This window comes from Choloepus didactylus, chromosome 1 (genome assembly GCF_015220235.1).
Source record: "Choloepus didactylus isolate mChoDid1 chromosome 1, mChoDid1.pri, whole genome shotgun sequence".
Taxonomy (NCBI): domain Eukaryota; kingdom Metazoa; phylum Chordata; class Mammalia; order Pilosa; family Megalonychidae; genus Choloepus; species Choloepus didactylus.
The window spans coordinates 201,294,656-201,321,614 of NC_051307.1; the positions used below are offsets into that span (position 1 = coordinate 201,294,656).

At 37.6% G+C, this 26,959-nt stretch overlaps 1 protein-coding gene across 1 annotated transcript in view; it reads left to right on the forward strand.

The window, feature by feature from the left end:
* The window catches only part of FBXW12 (F-box and WD repeat domain containing 12), a 42,416-nt gene that overhangs the window by 14,578 nt on the left and 879 nt on the right, over positions 1–26,959 (forward strand). The gene's annotated exons all lie outside the window — the stretch shown is intronic.

Sequence of the window (26,959 nt, forward strand, 5' to 3'; positions counted from 1 at the left end):
AGCCATTCTAACCGGTGTTAGATGGTATCTCATTGTGGTCTTAATTTGCATCTCTCTAATAGCTAGTGAAGCTGAACATTTTTTCATGTGTTTCTTGGCCATTTGTATTTCCTCTTCAGAGAACTGTCTTTTCATATCTTTTGCCCATTTTATAATTGGGCCGACTGTACTATTGTCATTGAGTTGTAGGATTTCTTTATATATGCAAGATATCAGTCTTTTGTCAGATACATGGTTTCCAAAAATTTTTTCCCATTGAGTTGGCTGCCTCTTTACCTTTCTGAGAAATTCCTTTGAGGTGCAGAAACTTCTAAGCTTGAGGAGTTCCCATTTATCTATTTTCTCTTTTGTTGCTTGTGCTTTGGGTGTAAAGTCTAGGAAGTGGCCGCCTAATACAAGGTCTTGAAGATGTTTTCCTACATTATCTTCTAGGAGTTTTATGGTACTTTCTTTTATATTGAGATCTTTGGTCCATTTTGAGTTAATTTTTGTGTAGGGGGTGAGGTAGGGGTCCTCTTTCATTCTTTTGGATATGGATATCCAACTCTCCCAGCCCCATTTGTTGAAAAGACCATTATGACTCAGTTCAGTGACTTTGGGGGCCTTATCAAAGATCAGTCGGCCATAGATCTGAGGGTCTATCTCTGAATTCTCAATTCGATTCCATTGATCTATATGTCTATCTTTGTGCCAGTACCATGCTGTTTTGGCAACTGTGGCTTTATAATAAGCTTCAAAGTCAGGGAGTATAAGTCCTCCCACTTCGTTTTTCTTTTTTAGAGTGTCTTTAGCAATTCGAGGCATCTTCCCTTTCCAAATAAATTTGATAACTAGCTTTTCCAAGTCTGCAAAGTAGGTTGTTGGAATTTTGATTGGGATTGCATTCAATCTGTAGATGAGTTTGGGTAGAATTGACATCTTAATGACATTTAGTCTTCCTATCCATGAACATGGAATATTTTTCCATCTTTTAAGGTCCCCTTCTATTTCTTTTAGTAGAGTTATGTAGTTTTCTTTGTATAGGTCTTTTACATCTTTGGTTAAGTTGATTCCTAGGTACTTGATTTTTTTAGTTGCTATTGAAAATGGTATCTTTTTCTTGAGTGTCTCTTCAGTTTGTTCATTTCTAGCATATAGAAACATTACTGACTTCTGTGCATTAATCTTGTATCCCGCTACTTTGCTAAATTTGTTTATTAGCTCTAGTAGCTGTATCGTCGATTTCTCAGGGTTTTCTAGATATAAGATCATATCATCTGCAAACAATGACAGTTTTACTTCTTCTTTTCCAATTTGGATGCCTTTTATTTCTTTGTCTTGCCGGATTGCCCTGGCTAGCACTTCCAGCACAATGTTGAATAACAGTGGTGACAGCGGGCATCCTTGTCTTGTTCCTGATCTTAGAGGGAAGGCTTTCAGTCTCTCACCATTGAGTACTATGCTGGCTGTGGGTTTTTCATATATGCTCTTCATCATGTTGAGGAAGTTTCCTTCAATTCCTACCTTTTGAAGTGTTTATCAAAAAGGGATGTTGGATTTTGTCAAATGCTTTTTCAGCATCTATTGAGATGATCAATTGATTTTTCCCTTTTGACTTGTTAATGTGTTGTAATACATTGATTGATTTTCTTATGCTGAACCATCCTTGCATGCCTGGAATAAACCCCACTTGGTCATGGTGTATGATTTTTTTAATGTGTCTTTGGATTCGATTTGCAAGTATTTTGTTGAGGATTTTTGCATCTATATTCATTAGGGAGATTGGCCGGTAGTTTTCCTTTTTTGTAGCATCTTTGCCTGGTTTTGGTATTAGATTGATGTTAGCTTCATAAAATGAGTTAGGTAGTGTTCCATTTTCTTCAATGTTTTGAAAGAGTTTGAGTAAGATTGGTGTCAGTTCTTTCTGGAAAGTTTGGTAGAATTCCCCTGTGAAGCCATCTGGCCCTGGGCATTTATTTGTGGGAAGATTTTTGATGACTGATTGGATCTCTTTGCTTGTGATGGGTTGGTTGAGGTCTTCTGTTTCTTCTCTGGTCAGTCTAGGTTGTTCATATGTTTCCAGGAAATTGTCCATTTCTTCTACATTATCCAGTTTGTTGCCATACAGTTGTTCATAGTATCCTCTTATAATTTTTTTAATTTCTTCAGGATCTGCAGTTATGTCACCTTTTTCATTCATTATTTTGTTTATATGGGTCTTCTCTCTTTTTGATTTTGTCAGTCTAGCTAAGGGCTTGTCAATCTTGTTGATCTTCTCAAAGAACCAACTTTTGGTGATATTTATCCTCTCTATTGTTATTTTGTTCTCTATGTCATTTATTTCTGCTTTAATCCTTGTTATTTCTCTTCTTGTACTTGGTTTAGGATTGGTTTGCTGTTCATTTTCTAGCTTCTTCAGTTGATCCATTAGTTCTTTGATTTTGGCTCTTTCTTCCTTTTTAATATATGCGTTTAGTGCTATAAATTTCCCCCTCAGCACTGCTTTTGCTGCATCCCATAGGTTTTGGTATGTTGTGTTCTCATTTTCATTCGTCTCTATATATTTATCAATTTCTCTTGCTATTTCTTCTTTAACCCACTGATTGTTTAGGAGTGTGTTGTTTAACCTCCAGGTATTTGTGAATTTTCTAAGTCTCTGATGGTTATTGACTTCTAATTGTATTCCATTGTGGTCAGAGAATGTGCTTTGAATAATTTCAATCTTTTTAAATTTATTGAGGCTTGTTTTATGTCCCAGCATATGATCTATTCTGGAGAAAGTTCCATGAGCACTAGAAAAGTATGTGTATCCTGGTGATTTGGGATGTAATGTCCTGTATATGTCTGTTAAATCTAATTCATTTATCAGATTGTTTAGGTTTTCAGTTTCCTTATTGGTCTTCTGTCTGGTTGATCTGTCTATAGGAGAGAGTGATGTGTTGAAGTCTCCCACAATTATTGTGGAAACATCAATTGCTTCCTTTAGTTTTGCCAGTGTTTCTCTCATGTATTTTGTGGCACCTTGATTGGGTGCATAGACATTTACGATTGTTATTTCTTCTTGCTGAATTGCCCCTTTTATTAGTACGTAGTGGCCTTCTTTGTCTCTCAAAACATCCCTGCATTTGAAGTCTATTTTATCTGAGATTAATATTGCTACACCTGCTTTCTTTTTCTTGTAGCTTGCATGAAATATTTTTTTCCATCCTTTCACTTTCAGTTTCTTTGTGTCCCTGTGTCTAAGATGAGTCTCTTGTATGCAACATATTGAGGGTTCATTTTTTTTGATCCATTCTGTGAATCTATATCTTTTAATTGGGGAGTTTAATCCATTTACATTCAACGTTAAAACCGTGAAGGCATTTCTTGAATCAGCCATCTTATCCTTTGGTTTATGTTTGTCATATTTTTCCCCTCTGTCTATTAATATCCTTTATTGTACCCATACCGAATCTCTTTAGTACTGAACCTTTCTCCAAGTCTCTCTGTCCTTTCTTTGTTTCTCTGTCTGTAGGGCTCCCTTGAGTATCTCCAGTAGGGCAGGTCTCTTGTTAGCAAATTCTCTCAGCATTTGTTTGTCTGTGAAAAATGTAAGCTCTCCCTCAAATTTGAAGGAGAGCTTTGCTGGATAAAGTATTCTTGGCTGGAAATTTTTCTCACTCAGAATTTTAAATATATCGTGCCACTGCCTTCTTGCCTCCATGGTGGCTGCTTAGTAGTCACTACTTAGTCTTATGCTGTTTCCTTTGTATGTGGTGAATTGCTTTTCTCTTGCTGCTTTCAGAACTTGCTCCTTCTCTTCTGTGTTTGACAGTGTGATCAGTATATGTCTCTGAGTGGATTTATTTGGATTTATTCTATTTGGGGTTCGCTGAGCATTTATGATTTGTGTATTTATGTTGTTTAGAAGATTTGGGAAGTTTTCCCCAACAATTTCTTTGAACACTCTTCCTAGACCTTTACCCTTTTCTTCCCCTTCTGGGACACCAATGAGTCTTATATTTGGACGTTTCATATTATCTATCATATCCCTGAGGTCCATTTCGATTTTTTCAAATTTTTTTCCCCATTCTTTCTTTTATGCTTTCATTTTCCATTCTGTCATCTTCGAGGTCACTGATTTGTTGTTCAACTTCCTCTAGTCTTGTACTATGAGTGTCCAGAATCTTTTTAATTTGGTCAACAGTTTCTTTAATTTCCATAAGATCATCCATTTTTTTATTTAGTCTTGCAATGTCTTCTTTATGCTCTTCTAGGGTCTTCTTGATTTCCTTTGTCTCCCGTACTATGGTCTCATTGTTCATCTTTAGTTCTTTGAGTAGCTGCTCTAGGTGCTGTGTCTCTTCTGGTCTTTTGATTTGGGTGCTTGGGCTTGGGTTATCCATATCGTCTGGTTTTTTTCATATGCTTTATAATTTTCTGTTGTTTTTGGCCTCGTGGCATTTGCTGAACTTGATAGGGTTCTTTTAGGATTTGTAGACCAATTGAAGTCCTTATCTCTAATTTATCAGATCTACAGCTTCGTGGAGTACACTTTCTCTCTCTAACCAGCAGGTGGCGTCCACGAGCCACCTGTTCTCCACAAACCAGTTCTCCCCTGCTTAGCCTTTTTGGTGAGTGGGGGAGTGAGTCTTGTGGGGTCCAATTGGTGTACCAAGCTTGCGTGTGTAGTTGGTGTTGCCTGCCCTGTATATGGGGCGTGTTTCTGGGCAGTCAGGGAGGGGGGGTGGCTCTAACAATCAAATCTCCCTGGTGATCCTAGAGTTTTAAAGCTGCTGCAATAGTCTAATCCTTCAGTTCAGTCCTGCCACAGTTTGTCTCTGCCACTGACCCACAAGTCCTTGGTATTGGTGTATGGCTCCTGAGACTTGCAAGTGGGCCCCTCTTCCAGGCTGTGCACCCCGGGTCCTCTGTTGAGGGATGACTGTGCTATGTCACAGGTGAGTGCCGTCCCCCCAGGGCAGTTCTGGGCTGCTGGGCTGTGTAGGGAGGCTCCCAGTCTGCTGAAATGATGGCTGAATGGGGCTTTGTTAATTCACACTGCTCTACCTTCCCAACTCTGGGACAATCAGCTGAGGTTGCAGGGAAGGCTAATGTCCACGCCCAGTTTTGTGGTGTGTGCCTGTTATTTGAAGCACTTCCGTCACACTGGGTTGTCTGGGGCAGTTCTGGGCTATGGGGCTGGCGATGGGCAGGAGTGTTTCCTGTCCACCAGGATGATGGCTGTGAGCGGACACCCCCGTTTTCTTGGGAAGTTGTGGTGTTTAGTGAATTTTCTCAGCCACTGGATTATTGCGTTTTGTCTCAGAGCTCTCCTAGTTCTGCTCTTGACTTGACCTGCCCAAATTGCAAGTCTTTGAAGCTTTCTGTATTGGGCTTCTTAGAGTAATTGTTTTAGAAAAAGAAAGAAGGATTAAAAAAAAAAAAAAAAAGGGCCCTCCTCAGAGATCTAATGGGTTATTGAGATGCTAAGAGACAAAGCAACCAGCGCCATTAAGGAAAGGTCCACAGGGCAGAGAGATCAGCTTTTCTTCGGGATTTGCATATGCGCCTCAGGGCCCTTCCCCTTTCTATGTTCACCAGAACTCCAAAAATCCTCTGCTTTTATTTTGGAGTTTTTTGTGTTGTTTTTTTTTTCTCTATGCCTGTCTCCTCTCTGCTGGGCTGGCTGCTCTCAGATTCTCTGGTGTCTGGTCTCAGTCTATCTATGGTTGGAGTTTGGATCAGTAGAATGAGATTCCGATAAGGGCTGCCACAGCAGTTCTCCCTTCTCCTTCCCGGAGCTGACAGCCCCTCCTCCCACGGGACTGTGCCTGGCAGGGAGGGGCGCAGGTCCCCTGGCCGCAAAAACTTACAGATTTTGCTGATCTCAACAGTTCCATGTTTTCATGAATGTTGTATGAAGTATGCCCAAAGTCAGATTGCTCTGTGGTGTCCAGTCCACGCAGTTCCTGGCTTTCTACCTACTTTCCTGGAGGAGTAACTAAAACATACAGTTCACCAGTCTGCCATCTTGCCCTGCCTCCCCCCACGGATTTTGATTATTGTATTCTCACTTTCATTCAGCTCCTTATACTTTTCTTAAATTTCTCTTTTCCTCTTTGACCCGTGGATTATTTAGAAGTGTGTTGTTTAATTTCCAAGTGTTTGGAGATTTTATTGTTATCTTTCTATTATTGCTTTCTAGATTAAATCAGTTATGGTCAGAGAGAATACTCTACATGTTTTCCATTCTTTTAAATGTGTTATAGTTTTGATTTTGGACCCAAAATGTGGTCTATCATGGTGAATATTCCATGTCTATGTGTAAAGAATACATATTCTGCTCTTGTTGGGTGGAGCATTCTGTAAATGGCTTTGGTTGATCTTCTTCAGTTCTTCTATATTCTAATTTTCTGTCTAGTGGTTCTATCAACTATTGAGAGAAGATCAAGGGACCAACTAATTTGGGAAGAATATTTATATATGCATCAGGTTCTCATTTAGTATCGTCAGCAATGGGTATACCTTCTTTTCCTTTTGTGCATTGATTATCTTGTTTTTTCCATTGGCAGCTATTTCTCCAAAGGAATATGTGATAACATGAGCATAGTATGTGTGGTGTCAAGAAATCGTGAATCCAGCATTCTGGTGATATACTCTTTGAATATGCAGTATGGCAACTAATGGAATTGACTTCACATCATTTTTCTCAGCGTAGTAAAGAGAATTCTATTTGCAAGCCCAGAGTGATTAATTTTGTTATATTAAGAAAGAAGTGGTGGTTTAACTATCTACAGTGAATTAGATACTATGGATCAGGAATCTTGTAGATAGAGGGCAGAAACATATCCTTTGCTCCCTGCTATCAGGGAGAGGATAGAATATTAAGGTAAAATATGAATGGTCACACAAATATACTATTCTAAATAATGCAAGGAAATCATATTGAGGGGGAAGTGAGAATTTAGATTGAGGCTGGTTTGAAAGCAAAGGCATCTATATCAGTCAGTGTTCTTGACTATAAGTCAAAAACACACACTGTATAATTTAAAGAAAGAAACTTACTGGAAATATATAAGGGGCTAATATTTAGGGGGAGCTAGAAGAAGAGAGTTAGAAAACAGATGGACATAAAATATCCTCAAAAGAACTGGGAAACAGAAAACATATCAAAGGCCAAATCACATGAATGTGAAATCACCACAGCCACAGTAATAGATAAACAACTGGTCCCCTATTCTTATCACTAACTCAGGACTCAAAGGTCTGGGAGGAAAGTACAAATTAATCAAGCCCAAGACACAGGTCTACTCTCCTGGTTCAGGGGCACTGGAAGAAAGGTAATCTGAAGGGAGCGAGATGGAGATTGTACTCTCATGGATGGTACCCTCGATGGGAGATTCCCCATAGGCAGTGCCCACCGTCTCCTCTCTGGAGGAATAAATTGAAAGCTGTGACCAGAAGGATGAAGGAAAGGACGCTGGAGGAAAGAACTTTGGAGAAGAACAGGGGTGGGGGGAGAAGATACCACATCAAGCATTATGAATAGCACCTGGGAAAGTCGGAGACAGTCACATGTTTGGTTTATTTTTGAAAGTCTGTTTTTTGAAGTCAGTGATGAGGAGTGCATACTGAACCAAGGCAAGGGTGGGAAGTCGGAAAGTGTCAAATGTAGACATTTTTAGGCTATAATCCACATATTTAATACATGCTAAGTGCAGTAGTAAGATTTTGAGTGTTTCAGTTTGTTGTTTGGGTTGGTTTGTTTTGGCAAAAGAAGAAAAAAACCTATGGTTTTTTGTTTTTCATACCTATGTTTTTAAAAGATCCTTTTCATTGCCATTTGGAAAATTGGTTTAAAAATGGCCATAGTAGCCTAGGAGAGCCAGTTGAGCCATTTTCCTGATTATCTGTAACAGAGATAATAGATGTTAGAGGTAGAATGTGGCAGTGGAGATGGAGGTTGCAGATAAGAGGAAGAAATCTGTAGAATCATGCATAAAAAAAAAATGTCATTCATCAACAGAAAAATGTGAATATGTAGGATTCCACATGGGTCTATGATTCCCATGTAACTTAGTTTAAAAGGAGAGAAATTGAATTTCTGTTTGGTTTTCCTTTTCCAGAAATATGGTTGTCCAAATGTGTAAAGATGACTTTCTATACATAACACCTAAATGTTATTCAAAATTGCAAACGCAAAACAAAACTTTTAAAATTCATGGTTAAGGTGGCTGGAAAAGTCGGAATGAAAAAAAATGTAAATCCAGAAAAATCAAGCAATGCTGAAGTTGATGTTTTACTACATAAAATTGTAAAGGACTCCATGATGAATAGGGGTCTCTGTGCTAAGTGGAGGTCAGACCAGAGATCTCAAGATCCAGGACCCTCAGAAAACTAATAAACCCTGTAGGTAAACTGAGGACACATCTATCCATAGGGGAGAGATGATGATGATAGCTGCCTCTCTCAGCCTCAGATGTGGGTGGAACAAAAACAGGGAAACATTTCTCTCCAGAGAATTTCAAACCATAAGAATGCTCTCACTTGGGGCTGGGACTTATATCAGTCAAGGTCCCAAGATGCTATAGATGTTGTACTCAAGATAATTTGTCAAAAGTTTAATAAGCGGACTATAATAATTAGGGGCTGGGCTTAGAAAAACAAAAGCAAATGGGTTGGGGTGAAAAGAACTAGAGAAGCCACCGAAATAATAAACCTAGTGTTAGGTTTATTTTTGTGGACATTTCTGTAGTCAAGGCTACAGCAATCTGCTTCCGATTTATGCTAACTAATCCAGGCCTGATTTTTGTTTCTTCCTCAGTCACGTGGTTACAGGGAACTCTGCTCCAGGGCTTGGGTGTGGGGTAAAGGAGAGGTGCAATGCAGCACCAACAGATTCCCTGGAAGTCTGAGTAACCTGCCCGTGGAATTTTATTGGCCCTTTGGTATCTGATAAGCTCATTTTCAAAGGCTTAGGAAAATAAACATTTTAGATTGTATATTTCACGTGCAAGCCTCTCATCTGTCTTTCAGAATATTCAACTAGCCCTCCCCAGTCCAGTGCGGTAGGCTTTAGCTACTGTGGTGTTGAGCACTTCAAATACGGTTAGTGTGACTAAGGAACTGCATTTGTATTTTAATAGATTTTACATGTGAAGTTAAAAAGCCACATGTAGCTAGTGGCTCCTGAATTAGATAGTACAGGGTTAGTGGAGTAGAGAGATGCATGGAATGTTTCATGTGAAGTATACATTCTAATGTGTTTATCTTCCAAAGCTATCAAATTCCTTCTATTACTTTATCATGGTAATTCTGGCATCTAACATCATTTAATGTAGATGACTACTGAATTTAGGTTCTGATCAACAAATGAGCAAACTCTTAAAACCACTTTCTACTATTCAGATTGACTGAATTCAGAGTTTTGTAATTTGTCCTCAAATCTACAATATTGTGCTTCTTTATTTCTGGTGAAATATCCTTCAGGTTTGCTAATATAAATTGATAATTTTGAAATATATTTGTAATATGTGCTTTCTTTTCCTGAGTCCCCTTGAAGTCTACTGGGTTCTGACTAAAATTATAGGGCTAGAGACAGGAAGGGGTGGGTAGGTGGTTGGAAAACCAATGTTTCCTTGCAAATTATCTCGCTCAGATGAGATCATTACAGGGTCTTCAAGTACAGGGAGGCCAGTTTCCTCAGTGAGAAGAGTGACACCCACATGATCACATCAATAAAGACAAAATAAGCATTTGACATAATTCAACATCCATTCATGATTAAAAAAAAAAATTCAAACTAGGAATAGAAAGGGACTTCCTTAACTTGATAATGGGTATCTATAAGAAGCCAACAGCCAACATGATACTTAATGGTGAAAAGAACAAATGCTTCCCCTCAAATATTGAGAACAACTCTTATTTAATATTGTACTGAACGAAAGTCCTAGCCAGCATAATAAGACAAAAAGATGAAATAAAAGCCAAGCTGATTGGAAAGGAAGAAATAAAACTTGATCTATTCAGCAAGGACATAATTATCTATGTAGAAAATCCTAAACATTCCAGAAAATAGATCCTAGAATTAATAAGTGAGTTTATCCTGGTCTCAGGATACAAGGTCAATATTTTTAAAACCATATTTCTATATACTAGTAATGAACAATTAGAAATCAAAATTTTAAAAAGCAATACCATTTACAATACCTCCTTAGATATGAAATACCTAGGTATAACGCTGTCAAAACATGTAGGATCTCTATGCTGAAAACTAGAAAACACCATTGAAAGAAAAAAAAAACATTTAAAACATGGATATATCATATCCATGGAGTGGAAGACTCAATATTGTTAAGATGTCAATGTTTCCCCAAATTTACCTATGGATACAATATAATCCCAATAAAAATCTCAGGAAGATTCTTTGTAGATATAGACAAGATAATTCTAAAATTTGTCTGGAAAGGCCAAGGAACTAGAATAAGCAAACAATTTTGGAAAAAATTAACAAAGTTGGAGGGAATCACACTACCAAATTTTACAACTTACTATAAAGCTGTGGTAATCAAGGCACTGTGGTATTGGTGAAGGAAAAGAAACATAGGTCAGTGAAACAGAGAGTCCAAAAATAGACTCTCCCACATATGGTCAATTTATTTCCAACAAAAGTTCAAAGGAACTTAATGGAGAAAGAATAATCTTTTCAACAAATTATGCTGGAATAATTGAACATCCATGTGCAAAGAAGAAAACCTCGACCTATACTTCACACCTTATGCGAAAGTTAGCTTAAAGTGGATCATAGACTTAAATGTAAAATGTAAAAACTGTAAAACTTTTAGAAGAAAACATAAAAAGTCTGTGAGTTTGGATTGGGCAAAGAGTTCTTAGATATGCTAAAAACATAATCTATAAATGAATAACTTGATAAATTGGACTTCATCAAAATTAAAAACCTGTGATTTTCAAATGATCCTCTAAGAGAATGAAAAACAAGCTACAAATTGGGAGAAAATATCTGCAAATCACATATCTGATCAAGGACCTGTATCCCCAAACCATAAAGAACCCTCAATTCAACCATTAGAAAACAACCCAATTAAAAATGGGCAAAAGAATTGAACAGCTACTTCACCAAAACAATTATACTATTGGCAAATAAGTACTTGAAAAGATGCTAACATCACTAATCATTAGGGAAATCTAAATTTAAAACCCATGAGAGATCATTACCTATTAGATTGGGTAGGGGGTGGAGGTGAATGACAATACCAAGTGTTGGGGAGAATGTGGAGCAGCTAGAACTCTCATACATTTCTGGTGGAAATGCAAAATGATATGGCCATTTTTGAAAATGGTTTAACCATTTCTTATGTAATTGAACATGCTATTACCATATTACCCAGCAATCTCACTTCTGAATATTTACCCAAGAGAAATGAAAGCTTATGATCACACAAAAACCTGTATCTGTTTATTGCAACTTTATTCACAATCAACAAAAACAGGAAACAACCTAAATGTCCTCCAGCTGGCAAAAAAGGTAAACATCCATACCATGGAATACTACTCAGCAAGAAACATGAATGAAATGTTAAGGCACATAATTACATGGATGGATCTCAAGTGTGTTAATGGTGTGGAAGAAGCCAGAATCAAAAGGCTATATACTGTGATGGTTCCATTTATAAGATGTTCTGGGATAAACAAACCATAAGTTTGAACAGATCAGTGGTTGCCAGGAGCTAGGGTTGTAGGGAGGGTTTGACCACAAAGGGACAGCACGATGGAATGTTTGGGGGTTATGGAATTGTTCTGAATCCTGATTATGATGGTGGTTACACAACTATATAAAATTACACAACCCATAAAGCTATACAACATACAAAAAAGTGACTTTTACTGTATATAAATTTTAAATACATTTGAGAAAGGACAAATGGTCAGATTGGAGTTTTAAATCATCTATGTGCTATATCTCGTAAGGAAACCTTGTATCAGTTAGAATGTGTTTGGCTTCAGGTAACAGAACTGCCATCTTCCAGTGGCTCTAGCAATGAAAATATTTAATATTTTTGCATAACAGAAATTTGTCTGAAGATAGTTCAAGGTTTGGAATGGAAGCACAGTGATGCCAAAGGACTCAACCCCTTCCATCTTTATGTCCTGCCTATTTTAGCATATTTTCTTCAGTTTTATGATGACCAAAAATTGGATGCACCAGCCCCAATCTTCACTTTGCATACAACTCCATTTGGGGAAAAGGTGGGGCAGGACCAGTAGTGAGGTCTAAATTTGCATCTTTCCTTTTTATTAGGCTATAACATTCTCACTAGAAGTCTACAGGAGATTTAAAGAGCCTTGAATTTTTTTTGCCCAGAATTCTGTACCATGGCCATTAGATGCACCAGAATCCGAGGCAGTGAATTAATGGGAAAATGGGAAGAAATTTTCAGTACTGGAAAAGATAAAACATGATTCTTTGCCTGGGAGAGAAGGAGGGTTCTTCTTCCAAGAGCATGTTGCTACATACTCAGCATCTGAAAAGAAAAATTGTGTCCCAGCAGTAGTAAAATCCTGAAATTACTTGGGAATGGCTTCAGGGAAGAAAAACAGCTCCCACCACCACCACCCCCAAATCTAAAATATATACATAGAAAAGGTAGAAGTAAAAGAATGGAGAAAGGTTTATTAAGCATGCGCACACAAAAAACAACCAAAAGAAAATTCATTCACCTATGTTAATAGCAGACAATTTTGATTTTAAGTCAAAAAAAAAAAAAAAAACATTGCTAGAAATAAAGAGGTTCATTATGTAAAAAGTACACAAAAGACAACCTCAAATTATATAAAGCAAATATTTAAAACACTTTCAAAGAGGGGGAAAAAAATGCTATCATCATGTGGGAAATTTATAAACTTCTCTCATTAATTGGCTGTTAGAGCAGAAACAAACCAAAATTAGTCAGACTATAGAAGAGAGGTTAAGCAAACTATGGACCATGGGCCAAATCCAGCCCACCACTTTTTTTTTTAACTTTATTTATCAAAAAGTTAAAAAACAAACAACAACAACAACATTTCAAACAAAGCAAAGGAATAAGAAAAACAAATAACCTAAAATAACTACATTGCTTCCAGCATGTTCCTACCACACTCCAAGAAAATTAACAAGCCATAATCAAAGGAATAAGAAAAACCCAGTAACTTAAAATAATTACATTGAAGCTAATTTTTTAAATGCAATAGCTTTTTTTACTTTATCAAAAAAAAATTTTTTTTAAAATAATTCAAACAAAACAAAGGAATAAGAAAAACAAATAACCTGAAACAACTGCATTGTTTCCAACATGTTCCTACCATACCCAAGAAAACTTGCATAATCATTCCTGAGCATTCCCATAACATTGAGATTACCCTCAATAGTTCATCTGTTCTTATTAGATTATCGTTCCCCCTTTGCTAGTTGCTGTCTATCTCTAGGTTCCCTACATTCTATAGTATAAAATATTTATTTTACATGTTTCACAGAGCTCACATTAGTGGTAACATATAATATCTCTCTTTTTGTGTCTGGCTTATTTCACCCATCATGATGTCGTCAAGGTTCATCCATGTTGTCACATGTTTCACAACCTCCTTCCTTCTTCCTGCCACATAGTATTCCATCATGTGTATATACCACATGTTGTTTATCCATTCTTCTGTTGAAGGACGTTTGGATTGTTTCCATCTGTTGGCAATTGTGAATAATGCTGCTGTGAACATCGGTGTGCAGATATCTGTTCGTGTCACTGCTTTCAGATCTTCTGGGTATATATCGAGAAGTGAAATTACTGGATCAAAGGGTAACTCTGTATCTAGTTTTCTAAGGAACTGCCAGACTGTCCTCCAGAATGGCTGTACCATTATACAGTCCCACCAACAATGAATAAGAGTTCCAATTTCTCCACATCCCCTCCAGCATTTGTAGTTTCCTGTTTGATTAATGGCAGCCAATCTAATTGGTGTGAGACGACATCTCATTGTGGTCTTAATTTGCATCTCCCTAATAGCTAGTGAAAATGAACACTTTTTCATGTGTTTTTTAGTCATTTGTATTTTCTCTTCAGTGAAATGTCTTTTCATATCTATTGTCTATTTTATAATTGGGTTCTATTGTCGTTGAGTTGTAGGATTTCTTTATATATGCAAAAATCAGTCTTTTGTCAGATATATGGTTTCCAAATATTTTCTCCCATTGAGTTGGCTGCCTCTTCACTTTTTTGAAAAATTCCTGTGAGGTACAGAAGCTTTTAATTTTGAGGAGTTCCCATTCATCTATTTTTTCTTTCATTGCTTGTGCTTTGGGTATAAGGTCTAAGAAGCGACCTCCTAATACAAAGTCTTGAAGATGTTTCCCTACATTATCTTCTAGGGGTTTTATGATACTGTCTACCACCACTTGTTTTTGTATGTCCCAGAAGCTCAGCATGGTGTTTACATTTTTTAACAATGTGGGGGAATCAAAAGAGTAATATTTTTTATTATGTAAAGGACTATCTCATCACAACAGAATTTCTTCATTAAAAATGAAAGAAAATACAACTAAAATAAGTTTTTGAGTGGCTCCTTTGTTAGCCAAGCAAGGAAAGCCATCTACCTATGAGACATTAATTGAACTGTGATTGCAACATCCAAAAAATGGGCCCAGAGAAATTAAACTTCTTTGAGAATATTAGCCTTGGACAAGAACAGTTGCTCAAAAGTTGAATACATTGGGAGCTACATCAGTAGTCAATTTTAAACAAGAAAAATGATTTCCAGTGGTTTTCCTTGAACAATAATGCTCACTTGCTGTTTACTTGAGTTAATGCTGAATTTGAAGTGAATGAAGAATTGGCCTCTATAATAGTCTGAATGGAACAACTACAGGTGAGAATATTCTCAAAACGTTGAAAAAACACTAATTCAGCACAGCCTGATGTAGAATCTGCTAAGACGCTTTGCAACTAATAATGATAAAAATATATGTGGAGAAGAAAAATGCTTAGTTGGATAAAATTTATAAAGCTTGCAAAAATTTATGGTATTTAGAGCCAAAGGTTATTCATTGTGTTATTTATCAGCAGGTATTTTGCAGAAAATATTTGAATCTATCATTCATTATTAAACCAGTAGTGTCAATGGTAAACTTCATTCACTCTGTGAACGTAATCATGATCAGTTCTATGAATTTTTGTCAGAAATAAAGTGAAAATATCATAACTTGAGCTATCACACATCAGTTTTATGCTGTCACTTTTTTATGCTTTATTTTGTCGCATTTCACAGATAATTGTTTTACCAATTGGTTTGTGGCATCCTTGCATTCAGCAAGTCTATTGGTGCAATTTTTCCAACAGTGTGTGCCCACTTCCTGTCTCTGTGTCACATTTTGGTAATCCTCGCAATATTTCAAACTTTTTCGTTATTGCTATATCTGTTATGGTGATCTGTGATCTTTGATGTTACTGTTATAATTGTTTTGGGGTGCCACAGACTGCACCCATATAAGATGGTGAACATAACTGATAAATGTGTGTGTTCTGACTACTCCAATGGCTCCCATCTCTCCCCTCGGGCCTCCCTATTCCCTGAGACACAACAATATTCAAATTAGACCAATTAAAAATCATACAGTGGTCTCTAAGTGGTCAAGTGAAAGGAAGAGTCGCATGTTTTTTTACTTTTTAAATCAAAAGCTAGAAATGATTAAACTTAGTGAGGAAGGCATGTCAAAAGCTGAGCTAGGCCAAAAGCGAGGCCTCTTGTACCAGTTAGCCAAGTTGTGAATCAAAGGAAAGTTTCTTGAAGGAAATTAAAAATGCTACTCCAGTGAACACAGGAATGATAAGAAAGCGAAACAGCCTTATTGCTGATATGGAGAAGGTTTTTGGTGGTTTAGATAGAAGATCAAACCAGCCACAACATTCCCTTAAGCCAAAAGCCCAATCCAGAGTAAGGCCCTAATTCTCATCAATTATATGAAGGCTGAGAAGGGTGAGGAAGCTGCAGAAGAAAAGTTTGAAGCTAGCAGAGGTTGGTTCTTGAGGTTTAAGAAAAGTTGAAGCATCAAATGCTGATTTAGAAGTTGCAGCAAGTTATCCAGAAAGTCTAGTTCATCTAAATGATGAAGGTGGCTACACTAAACAACAGATTTTCAATGTAGACAACACAGCATTCTCTTGGAAGAAGAAGCCATGTAGGACTTTCATAGCTAGAGAGGAGAAGTCAATATCTGGCTTCAAAGCTTCAAGGTCAAGTTGACTCTCTTGTTAGGAGCTAATACAGCTGGTGACTTTAAGCTGAAGCCAATGCTCATTTACCATTTAGAAAATTCTAGGGCCCACAAGAATTATGTTAAATCTACTCTGCCTATGTTCTATAAATGGAACAACAAAGTCTAGATGATAGCACATCTGTTTGCAGCATGGTTTACTGAATATTTTAAGCCTGCTGTTGAATCCTACTTCTCAGAAAAAAAGATTCAAAATATTACTGCTCATTGACAATGCACCTGATCACCCAACAACTCTGATGGAGATGTACAATGAGATGAATATTGTTTTCATGCTGCTAACTTAACATCCATTCTGCAGCCCATGGATCAGGAGTAATTTCACCTTTCAAGTCTTATTATTTAAGAAATACATTTCATAAGGCTGTAGCTGCTGTAGTGACTCCTCTCATGGATCTTGGCAAAATAAATTGAAAACCTTCTGGAAAGGATTCACCATTCTAGAGGCCATTAAGAACATTCCAGATTCCTGGAAAGAGACAAAATATCAACATTAACAGGAGTTTGGAAGTTGATTCCAACCCTTGGGGATGACTTTGAGGGGTTCAAGACTTCAATGGAGGAAGTCACTGCAGACGTGGTGGAATTAGTAAGAGAACTAGAATTAGAAGTGGAGCCTGAAGATTTCTGCAATCTCATGATAAAATTTTAATAGATGACGAGTTGCTTCTTATGGATGAGCAAAGAAAGAGGTTTCTTGAGATGGAATCTACCCTAGGCGAAGATGCTGAGCATCGTTGAAATGACAGCAAAGAATTTATAATATTACATAATCTTAGTTGATAAAACAGCAGTGGGGTTTGAGAAGATTGACTCCAATTTTGGAAGAAGTTCTACTGTGGGTAAAATGCTATCAAACAGCATCACTTGCTACAGAGAAATCGTTTTTGAAAGGAAGAGTCTATTGATGCAGGAAACTATACTGTTGTCTTATTTTAAAAATTGCCACAGCCACCCCAACCTTCAGCTACCACCACCCTGATTCATCAGCAGACATCAACATTGAGGCAAAACCCTCCACCAGCAAAAAAATTATGACTCACTGAAGGCTCAGATGATGGTTAGCATTATTTAGCAATAAAGTATTTTTAAATTAAGGTATGTACATTGTTTTTCTAGACAAAATGCTATTGCACACTTAATGGACTACAGTATAGTGTAAACAGAACTTTTACATGTACTGAGAAACCAAAAAATTTGTGTGCCTCGCTTTATTGCAATGTTCAGTTCATATCTCTGAGGTATGCCTGTATAACATACCATTTGACATTTGTCTTAGTTTGCTAATGCTGCAGAATGCAAAACACCAGAGATGGATAGGCTTTTATAAAACGGAGGTTTATTTCACTACACAGTTACAGTCTTAAAGCCACAAAGCATCCAAGGTAACACCTCAGCAATCGGGTACCTTCACCGGAGGATGGCCAATGGCGTCCGGAAAACCTCTGTTAGCTGGGAAGGCAGCCGGCGTCTGCTCCAAAGCTCCGGCCTCAAAACGGCTTTCTCCCAGGACGCTCCTCTCTAGCAAGCTTGCTCCTCTTCAAAACATCACTCCCAGCTGCACTCCCTCAGTTCCCTCTCTTTGAGTCAGCTCATTTATATAGCTCCACTGATCAAGGCCCACCCCGAATGGGCGGGGCCACGCCTCCATGGGAACATCTCATTGAAACCATCACGGACAGCTGGGTGGGGCACATTCCAAGCAAATCCAACCATCACCAAAACGTCTGCCCCACACAAGACCACAAAGATAATGGCATTTGGGGGACACAATACATTCAAACCAGCACACATTTTAACCATTTTTAAGTGTACAGTTTAGTGGCATTAATTACATTCAAAATGTTGCACAACCATCACCACTATTTTAGAACTGTTTCCTGTTTTAATTTTCTAAAGAGCAGCCCACACAGAAACATCTGTCACTGCTCCTGATAAATTCCACTCTATGGCCAGAAGATGGCAGTGCGCCCCCATCCTACCTTCACCAACTGCCCCGTGGTACAGGACCCCAGCCCTGAGGTTCTGGCTCTGAGCTTCACGCTCCTTGACTGGCAGACAGAGATTCTCTTTTTGGCTGCTTTGGCAGCCCACAGACCTTTCTGTTTCCTTTCAAGTGCACATATCAACCACATAATCCAAACTTAGAAATAAAAGCTAAAAATCCCAGTCAAGTAAGAAGCTCCCCTTCAAACACCACGAGGATATCCTTGCCTTAGATTTTTGGTAAACCATTTGGAAACGGATAAACCATCATCCTTAACTAGGATATAACACTCATAAGAGATCCATGAAGCATCAACAGTCAGCTAAGCCAGACGATCCGGGGGCTGGATTTGTTCATTAATATGTTGTCCTCAGGGAAGCCCGGTCAGTGAAAGGTGATCAGAAACACAAGCATCAGCAACAAGCTTGGGTAACCAAAGCCCATCCTGTGGCCCCAGCACAGCCAAAAGCCACTGGCCGGCACCAGCCACAATGACCCAGAGTCCGTCCTTCTCCCAAGGACTCGAATGGTTTCGAGGTGATTCCTCCATTTATCAGCACAAATGCAGCTGTTAAGTCGATTAGCACATGACTCTCAATACCAAAAGAAGAATAAAAATACAGGATTTCTGGATCTTCTGAGCATTTGGACAATTACTACAATATTTAAATTGGTGGAAGTTCTTTTGATACAGCAAATCACTCTGTAAACTTATTGAGTCCCCAACAATAATGAAGCACAAAGGCCCTTTGCATGTTAACATGTTTATTAGCACATAAAACATAGTAATGGCACACTTTTGCAACCACAATCAGAAAAAACTGGGTAAGGATCAGTGAAACTAAGTTACAAGTGCCCTACACTGAGATTTTGGTCAATACCCAAGTGAGCAATCTCAAAGTCCTGTCAGTGTTGGAATCTCCATTCTCATCTGTGGTTTTTTAATATTTTTATTGATTTTTAATTATGGTAATATATATAATGTAAAAATCATTTTAACCAATTTAATTGGATAATTCTTTGACATTAAGAACATTGATAATACTGTGTAACTTTCACCATATCTATTTCCAGACTATTTTCCTCATCTCAAACCAAAACTCATGCTCATTTAGCAATAACTTCCCATTCCTGCCTCCCTCTACCCCTGGTAACCGTTTATTCAACTTTCTGTCTCTAAGAGTTTGGTTATTCTAAGTAATCTCATATAAGAGAAAAATCATGCAATATTTGTCTTTTTGTGTCTGGCTTATTTCACTCAACATGTCTTCAAGGTTCACCCATGTTGTAGCTTGTATCAGCACTTCAATTCTTTTTACCACTGAATAATATTCCATTGTATGGAAATACCACCTTTTGTTTATCTGTTCACCTGTTGATGGACACTTGGGTTGCTTCTACATTTTGGGTATTGCAAATAATGCTGCGATGAACATTGGTGTACAAATATCTGAGTTCCTGCTTTCAATTCTTTTTGGTATATACCCAAGAGTAGAAATGCCAGGTCATATGGTAATTCTATGTTAAGCTTTCTGAAGAACCACCAAACTGTTTTCCACCATGGCTGCACCATTTTACATTCGCACTAACAGTGTACTAGGGTTCCTATTTTTCTGCCTCCTTGCCAACAGTTATTTTCAGTTTTTTTTTTTTTAAATAATAGCTATCCTAGTGGGTGTAAAGTGCTATCTCATTGTAGTTTTAATTTGCATTTCTACTGATATTGGGCACCTTTTCATATATGTATTGCCATTTGAATATCTTCTTTGGAGAAATGTCTATTAAATCCATGGCCCCTTTTTAAATTGGGCTGTTTGTCTTTTTGTTGTTGAGTTGTAGAGGTTCTTTATATATTCTGGATATTGAACTCTTAACAGACATATGGTTTCCAAATATTTTGTCCCATTCTGTAAGTTGTCTTTTCACTTTAGAAAGATTTATGTCTGCCATTTAGCTTTGTGTTTTCTATACATCTTGTAGGATTTTTGTTCCTCAGTTACTCCATTACTGTCTCTCTCTCTTTTTTTTTTCTGTATTTAGTTGCTTTTTTGTAGTGTACCATTTTGATTCCCTTTTTCTTTCCTTTTCTCTATATTTTTAGGTTATTTTCCTAGTGGTTACCTTTGTAATTACAATTTACGTCTTAAACTAATAACAACTTAGTTTGACTCACCAACCTCATTTCAGTAGTCTACAAACTCTACTCCTATATATCTCCTTCCCTCCCCCTCTTAATAGTGTTATTGTCTCAGAATACATCTTTATACATTGTGTCCCCATTAGCATATATTTATGATGTTATTTTACACATTTGTATGTTCAGTCAAATAGAAGGGAAAAAGTAGTTACAAACCAAAAATACATTAGTACAGGTTTTTATATTTACATATGTAGTTACCTTTACCAATGTTCTTTAATTCTTTTTTTTTTTTGAAGGGTGAAATATATATTTACATGATAATAAATGGAAATTTCAATACCCCAATGCCAATAACAGATAGAACAACCAGACAGATGACCAACAAGTAAATAGAGGACTTAAATAATATTATAAACCATAGACCTAGCAGACATATACAAAACAAGCCACATAGCAGAAAGAAATATACATTCTTTTCAAGTGCACATGGAACACTCTCAAGGATAGATCATATGTATGGTCAAAAAATGCATCTAAAAATTTTTAAAGACTGAAATCACAGGAAGTATCTTCTCCAAGCACAAGGGAATGAACCCCAAAGCAGTAACATGAGGAAAACTAAAAAATTGACAAACATATGGTAATTATGTTGAACCATTCTTGTATGCCTGGGATGAACCCAACTTGGTCATGGTGTATGATTTTTTTAATGTGTCTCTGGATTCGATTTGCAAGTATTTTGTTGAGGTTTTTTGCGTCTATGTTCATGAGGGAGATTGGCCTGTAGTTTTCCTTTCTACATATGGTTTTGGTATTAGAGTGATGTTACCTTCATAAAATGAGTTAGGTAATGTTCCATTTTCTTCAATTTTTTGAAAGAGTTTAAGTAAGATTGGTGTCAGTTCTTGTTGGAAAGTTTGGTAGAATTCCCCTGTGAAGCCGTTTGGCCCTGGGCATTTATTTGTGGGAAGCTTTTTCATGACTGATTGGATCTCTTTGCTTGTGATTGGTTTGTTGAGGTCTTCTATCTCTTCTCTGGTCAGTCTAGGTTGTTCATGTGTTTCTAGGAAATTGTCCATTTCCTTTACATCATCTAGTTTGTTGGTGTACAGTTGTTCATAGTATTCTCATAATTTTTTTAATTTCTTCAGGATCCATAGTAATGTCCCCTCACTCATTTATTATTTTATTTATTTGGCTCTTCTCCCTTTTTTATTTTGTCAGTCTAGCTAGAGGCTTGTCAATCTTGTTGATCTTCTCAACGAACCAACTTTTGGTTTTATTTATTCTCTCTATTGTTTTTTGTTCACTATGTCATTTTATTTCTGCTTTAATCCTTGTTATTTCTTTTCTTCTACTTGGGTTAGGATTAGTTTTCTGTTCCTTTTCTAGCTTCTGCAGTTGTTCCTCTAGTTCTTTGATTTTTGCTCTTTCTTCCTTTTTAATGTACACATTTAGAACTATAAATTTCCCCCTCAATACCACTTTTGCTGCATCCCATAAATTTTGATATGTTGTGCTCTCTTTTTCATTCATCTCTATATATTTAGCAATTTCTCTTGCTATTGCTTCTTTAACCCACTGATTGTTTAAGAGTGTGTTGTTTAACCTCCGGATATTTGTGAATGTTCTAAATCTCTGATGGTTATTGACTTCTAAGTGTATTCCATTGTGATCAGAGAATGTGCTTTGAATAATTTCAGTCATTTCAAATTTATTGAGGCTTGTTTTATGGCCCAGCATATGATCAATTCTGGAGAAAGTTCCATGAGCATTAGAGAAGAATGTGTATCCTGGTGATTTGAGAGGTAATGTTCTATATATGTCTGTTAAGACAAATTCATTTATCACATTGTTTAGGTTTTCAGTTTCCTTATTGGTCCTCTGTCTGGCTGATCTATCTATAGGATAGAGTGATGTATTGAAGTCTCCCACAAATTATTGTGGAAACATCTATTGCTTCCTTCAGTCTTGCCAATGTTTGTCTCATATACTTTGGTGCACCTTGATTGGGTGCATAGACATTTATGATTGTTATTTCTTCTTGTTGAGTTGTCCCTTTTATTAACATATACTGACCTTCTTTGTCTCTCATAACATTCTTGCATTTATAGTTTATTTTATCTGAGGTAAATATTGCTATTCCAGCTTTCCTTTGGCTGTAGCTTGCATGGAATATTTTTTTCCATCCTTTCACTTTCAATTTCTTTGTGTCTCTGGGTCTAAGATGAGTCTCTTGTAACAACATATTGATGGTTCATAGTTTTTAATCCATTCTGCCAATCTATATCTTTTAATTGGGGAGTTCAATCCATTCACATTCAATGTTATTACTGTGAAGGCATTTCTTTAATCAGCCATCCTATCCTTTGGTTTTATGTGTCAGATATATTTTTTTCCCCTCTCTCTCTTTATTTCCTTTAATGTACCCTTACTAAAACTCTTTGGTTCTGAGCCCTTCTCCAGACCTCTCTCTCCTTTTTTTTTTTTTTTTTTTTTTCTCTGCTGGTAGGGCTCCCTTTTTCTTGTAGGGCAGGTCTCTTGTTAGCAAATTTTCTTAGCATTTGTTTGTCTGCAAAGATCTTAAGCTCTCCCTCAAATTTGAAGGAGAGCTTTGCTGGATAAAGATTTCTTGGTTGGCAATTTTTCTCTTTCAGAATTTTAAATATGTCATACCACTGCCTTCTTGCCTCCTTGGTGGCCGCTGAGTAGTCACTACTTAGTCTTATGTTGTTTTCCTTGTATTTGATGAATTGTTTCTCTCTTTCTGCTTTCAGAACTTGCTCCTTCTCTTCAGCATTTGACAATCTGATCAGAATATGTCTTGGAGTGGGTTTATTTGGATTTATTCTCTTTGGAGTTTGTTGAATGTCTATTATTTGTGTATTTATATTGTCTAGAACAGTTGGGAAGTTTTCCCCAACAATGTCTTTGAATACTCTTCCTAGACCTTTATCCTTCTCTTCCCCTTCTGGAAAACCTATGATTCTTATATTTGCATGCTTCATGTTGTCCATCATATCCCTGAGATCCATTTCAAATTTTTCAATTTTTTTCTCCATTCATTCTTGTGCTTTCACTCTCCAAAACACTTTATTCATATTCACTTATTCTTTCCCCTACTTCATCTAATCTGCTGCTACATGTTTCCAGAATCTTTTTCATTTGATCAACAGTTTCTTTTATTTCGATAGGCTCCTCTGTTTTTGTATTTACTCTTGTAAATTCTTCTTTATGCTCTTTTAGGGTTTTCTTGATGTCCTTTATATCCTGAGTCATGATATTGCTGTTTGTGATTACTTCTTTGATTAATTGCTCCAAGTTCTGTGTCTCCTCTGGTTTTTCAATTAGTGTTTGGGTTATCTTTATCTTCTGGTTTCTTCATATGCTTTAAAATTTTCTGTTGTTTTTGGCCTCTTGGCATTTGCTTATCTTGATAGGGTTCTTTTGGGATATGCAGGCTTATTTAAACAATATCTATAATTTGACAGAGCTGCAGCTTGGTGAAGTACACTTTCCCTGACAAACCTGCAGATGGCACTCCCGAGCCACCTCTTACCCTCAAGCCAGTTCTCCCCAACTTCATCTATGCAGTGAGTGGGAGTCCAAACCTTGTGGAGGTCCAATCAATGTACCAATTTTCCATGTGCAGTGGGGACCACCAGCCCTGTGGATGGGGAGCATGCCCTTTGCAATTTGGTAGGGGAGGGGCCGAATTAAGACCCCGTACTCCCAGCCATTCCCAGGAGTGCAGCTGGAATACCCTGGGGGCTGTAGCTCATGTCTAACCCTTCAGCTCAGATTCCCTATGGTCCTTCTCTGCTGTGGGCCCACAAGTCCCTGGGATTGGTGTAGGGCTCTTGGCACTTACGTGCCTCTAGGCTGTGCATTCCATGGGCTTCCGTGAAGGAGGATTGTGCACCATCACGGGCAAGCGGAATCCCTACAGAAGCTCTTGGCCGCGGTGCCGCAAAGGGGCATCTCCCAGCCAGCTGAAAAGATGGCTGTACAGGGTGTGGAAACTACCCAGTTCTGCGGTCCTCCGCCTGCTGCAGTGGCCCATTACTGGATCGGAGGCTGTTAGCTCTGGGTGTGCGAAGGGCTGTCACCCACACCAGATACTGACGCAGGTGTTGAGGCATGGAAGGCACTTCCCATCCCACTCAACTGCAACTCTCACTGTCGGCTCCTGGGCCACCCTGTCCGGGTTTTTAAACTAACCTGCCCCCAAACACTGTATCTAGGTTTCTCATCACCCCAGTGGGGCTTGGCTGCCCATTTCCCCAGAAGCCTCAAACACTCACAAGATTCCAAATGCAGTCTCTCTATTTCTCCAAGTGCACAGTCACTGTGGATGTATAAGACCTTGCCCAGCCAGTGGAACCCTGGAACAGCTTTTCTGGAGCACTTTCTGTCTTTTATCTAGTGTTTTTCGTGGAGGAGAATTTTGCTCTGTCTCTCCTAATCTGCCATCTTGGATCTCCCCCCTATTTCTTCTTATGGCTTTGAATTGCTGTCTAGTGTCCTTTTATTTCAGCCTGAAGTATTCCCTTTAGCATTTCATTACCAGAAGAAATTATAATGAACTCTTCCAACTTTTGTTTATCTGTAAATGTCTTAATTTCTCCATTTCTGAAAAATAATTTTGCCAGATGTAGAATTCTTGGTTGACAGTTTTTGTTTTGTTGTTTTTTTTAAAAAAAGGACTTTAAATATGCCATCGCCTGTCTTCTGGCCTCCATGGTTTCTGATGAGAAATACACTGTTAATCTTATTGAGGATGCCTTGTATGTGACTAGTCACTTTTTTCCTGCTGCTTTAAAAAATCCTGATAATTCCTCTATAGTGTGCCTTGGTATAGACTTCTTAGAATGTAACCTGCTTGGGGTTAATTGAGATTTCTGGAGGTGTGTAATCATGTCTTTCATCAGACTGAGGAAGTTTTCAGACATTGTTTCTTCCAATACCTTTTCTGCTCCTTTTTCTCTCTGTTGTCCTTCTGGGACTCTAGTGATGCATATGTTGTATGCTTGATAGTGTCCCACAGATCCCTCAGGCTCTGTTCACTTTTCTTTTTTTTTTTCCTTTTTGCTCCCAACCCTGGAGAGAGTGGGATGAAGAGGCTGGTAAATGCAGTAAATGGAGAATTTCAATTGTCTTGTCTTCAAGTTGCGGATCCTTCCTTCTGCCTGTTCAAATCTGCTGTTGAATCCAACTAGTGAGTTTTCATTTCAATGACAGTCATCCCTTCCACATTGTGACTTTCCCCATTGCAGGTTTGATATATTGCTGGTTGGCATAAGAAATTAAATGGGAATTTTGTGGGAGTTTTGCAGATGCCACTGGTATTGCATTAGTGAGTTGACTGTAAGACATATCAAGAAAAAAGAGAATGAAATCCACAAAGCCATTTCTACAACAACTGCATAGCTATACCAACAACTGCAAAGCTTTCGCATAAACCACGAGATCCACATCTCTCTTGTATGGAAAGTGAAACATTCTTTTTTGTGCAGGATTGTTATAAAAAGGCATTCCAGTAGACTCTGGCATCATACAAGTCTAGGTCCTCATATGATTCCCTAAAGGAAAATGAAGGTGAACGGTCTACCCCTAAGGATTTTCAGGCCAGCAAAGGCCAGTTTGAAAATTAAAAAAAAAAAAGGTTTAGCCTATCCAATATAAAAGTAACAGGAGAACAATCTGCTTCTGGAGGAGAAACTTACTATGTCACTTCTTCAATCTTGATTTCCTCCGCTATGTATCTTTTATTCTAAGCTATCTAGAGTCCTTAAAAATTGCTATTTTGTTTACTCTAAGGCACTGGTGGACTGTCCACTGGGAGTTGGGGAGAACACATGGTGCCACATGTGGTTTACACCCTTTGTCTCCAGTGTTCTGACACCAAGTGTCAACCGTGGTACTTTCTTCACCTAGGTTATTAATTCTTGTTTATTTTTGTTGATGGTTGATACCCTTTCCATTGATTTACATTTATACATTTTTACTCCACATGCCCAGTGGTCATATATTCCAAAGCCACTGGATCACTTTACTGTTTTATGAAATACGTATATTCAGGTCCATAAACCTAACAGTGTGACTTTGAGTGCTTCCTGCAGATGATTCTGACTGTTGAGTATTTATATGGACCATGGTGATATCCAAAAGAAAAATGCTTTTATATGTATAGAATGTTTCATTGAAGTTTATGAATGGGTATCAGTAAATGTATTTACTCAAAAAAAAAAAAAAAAAAGTAATGGGAGAGGCAGCATCTGCTAATCAAGAAGAGCTAGGGAGTTTCCTGAAACCCTGAAAAAAATTTTTACGTGAATTTTCCAGATCATGGGAGTGCCATGCACTAACCCCTGCAATGTGGAAGGGATAACTGTACTGTGCTTTGAAGCTCCAAAATTTCTGTTTGGTTCCTTTTTATAATTTCCATCTCTTTATTTTATTCACATAATGTTTTCCTAATTTCCTTTAGTTCTTTGTATATGGACTCCTTTAGCTCAATGAACATATTTAAAATGGTTGATTTAGTTTT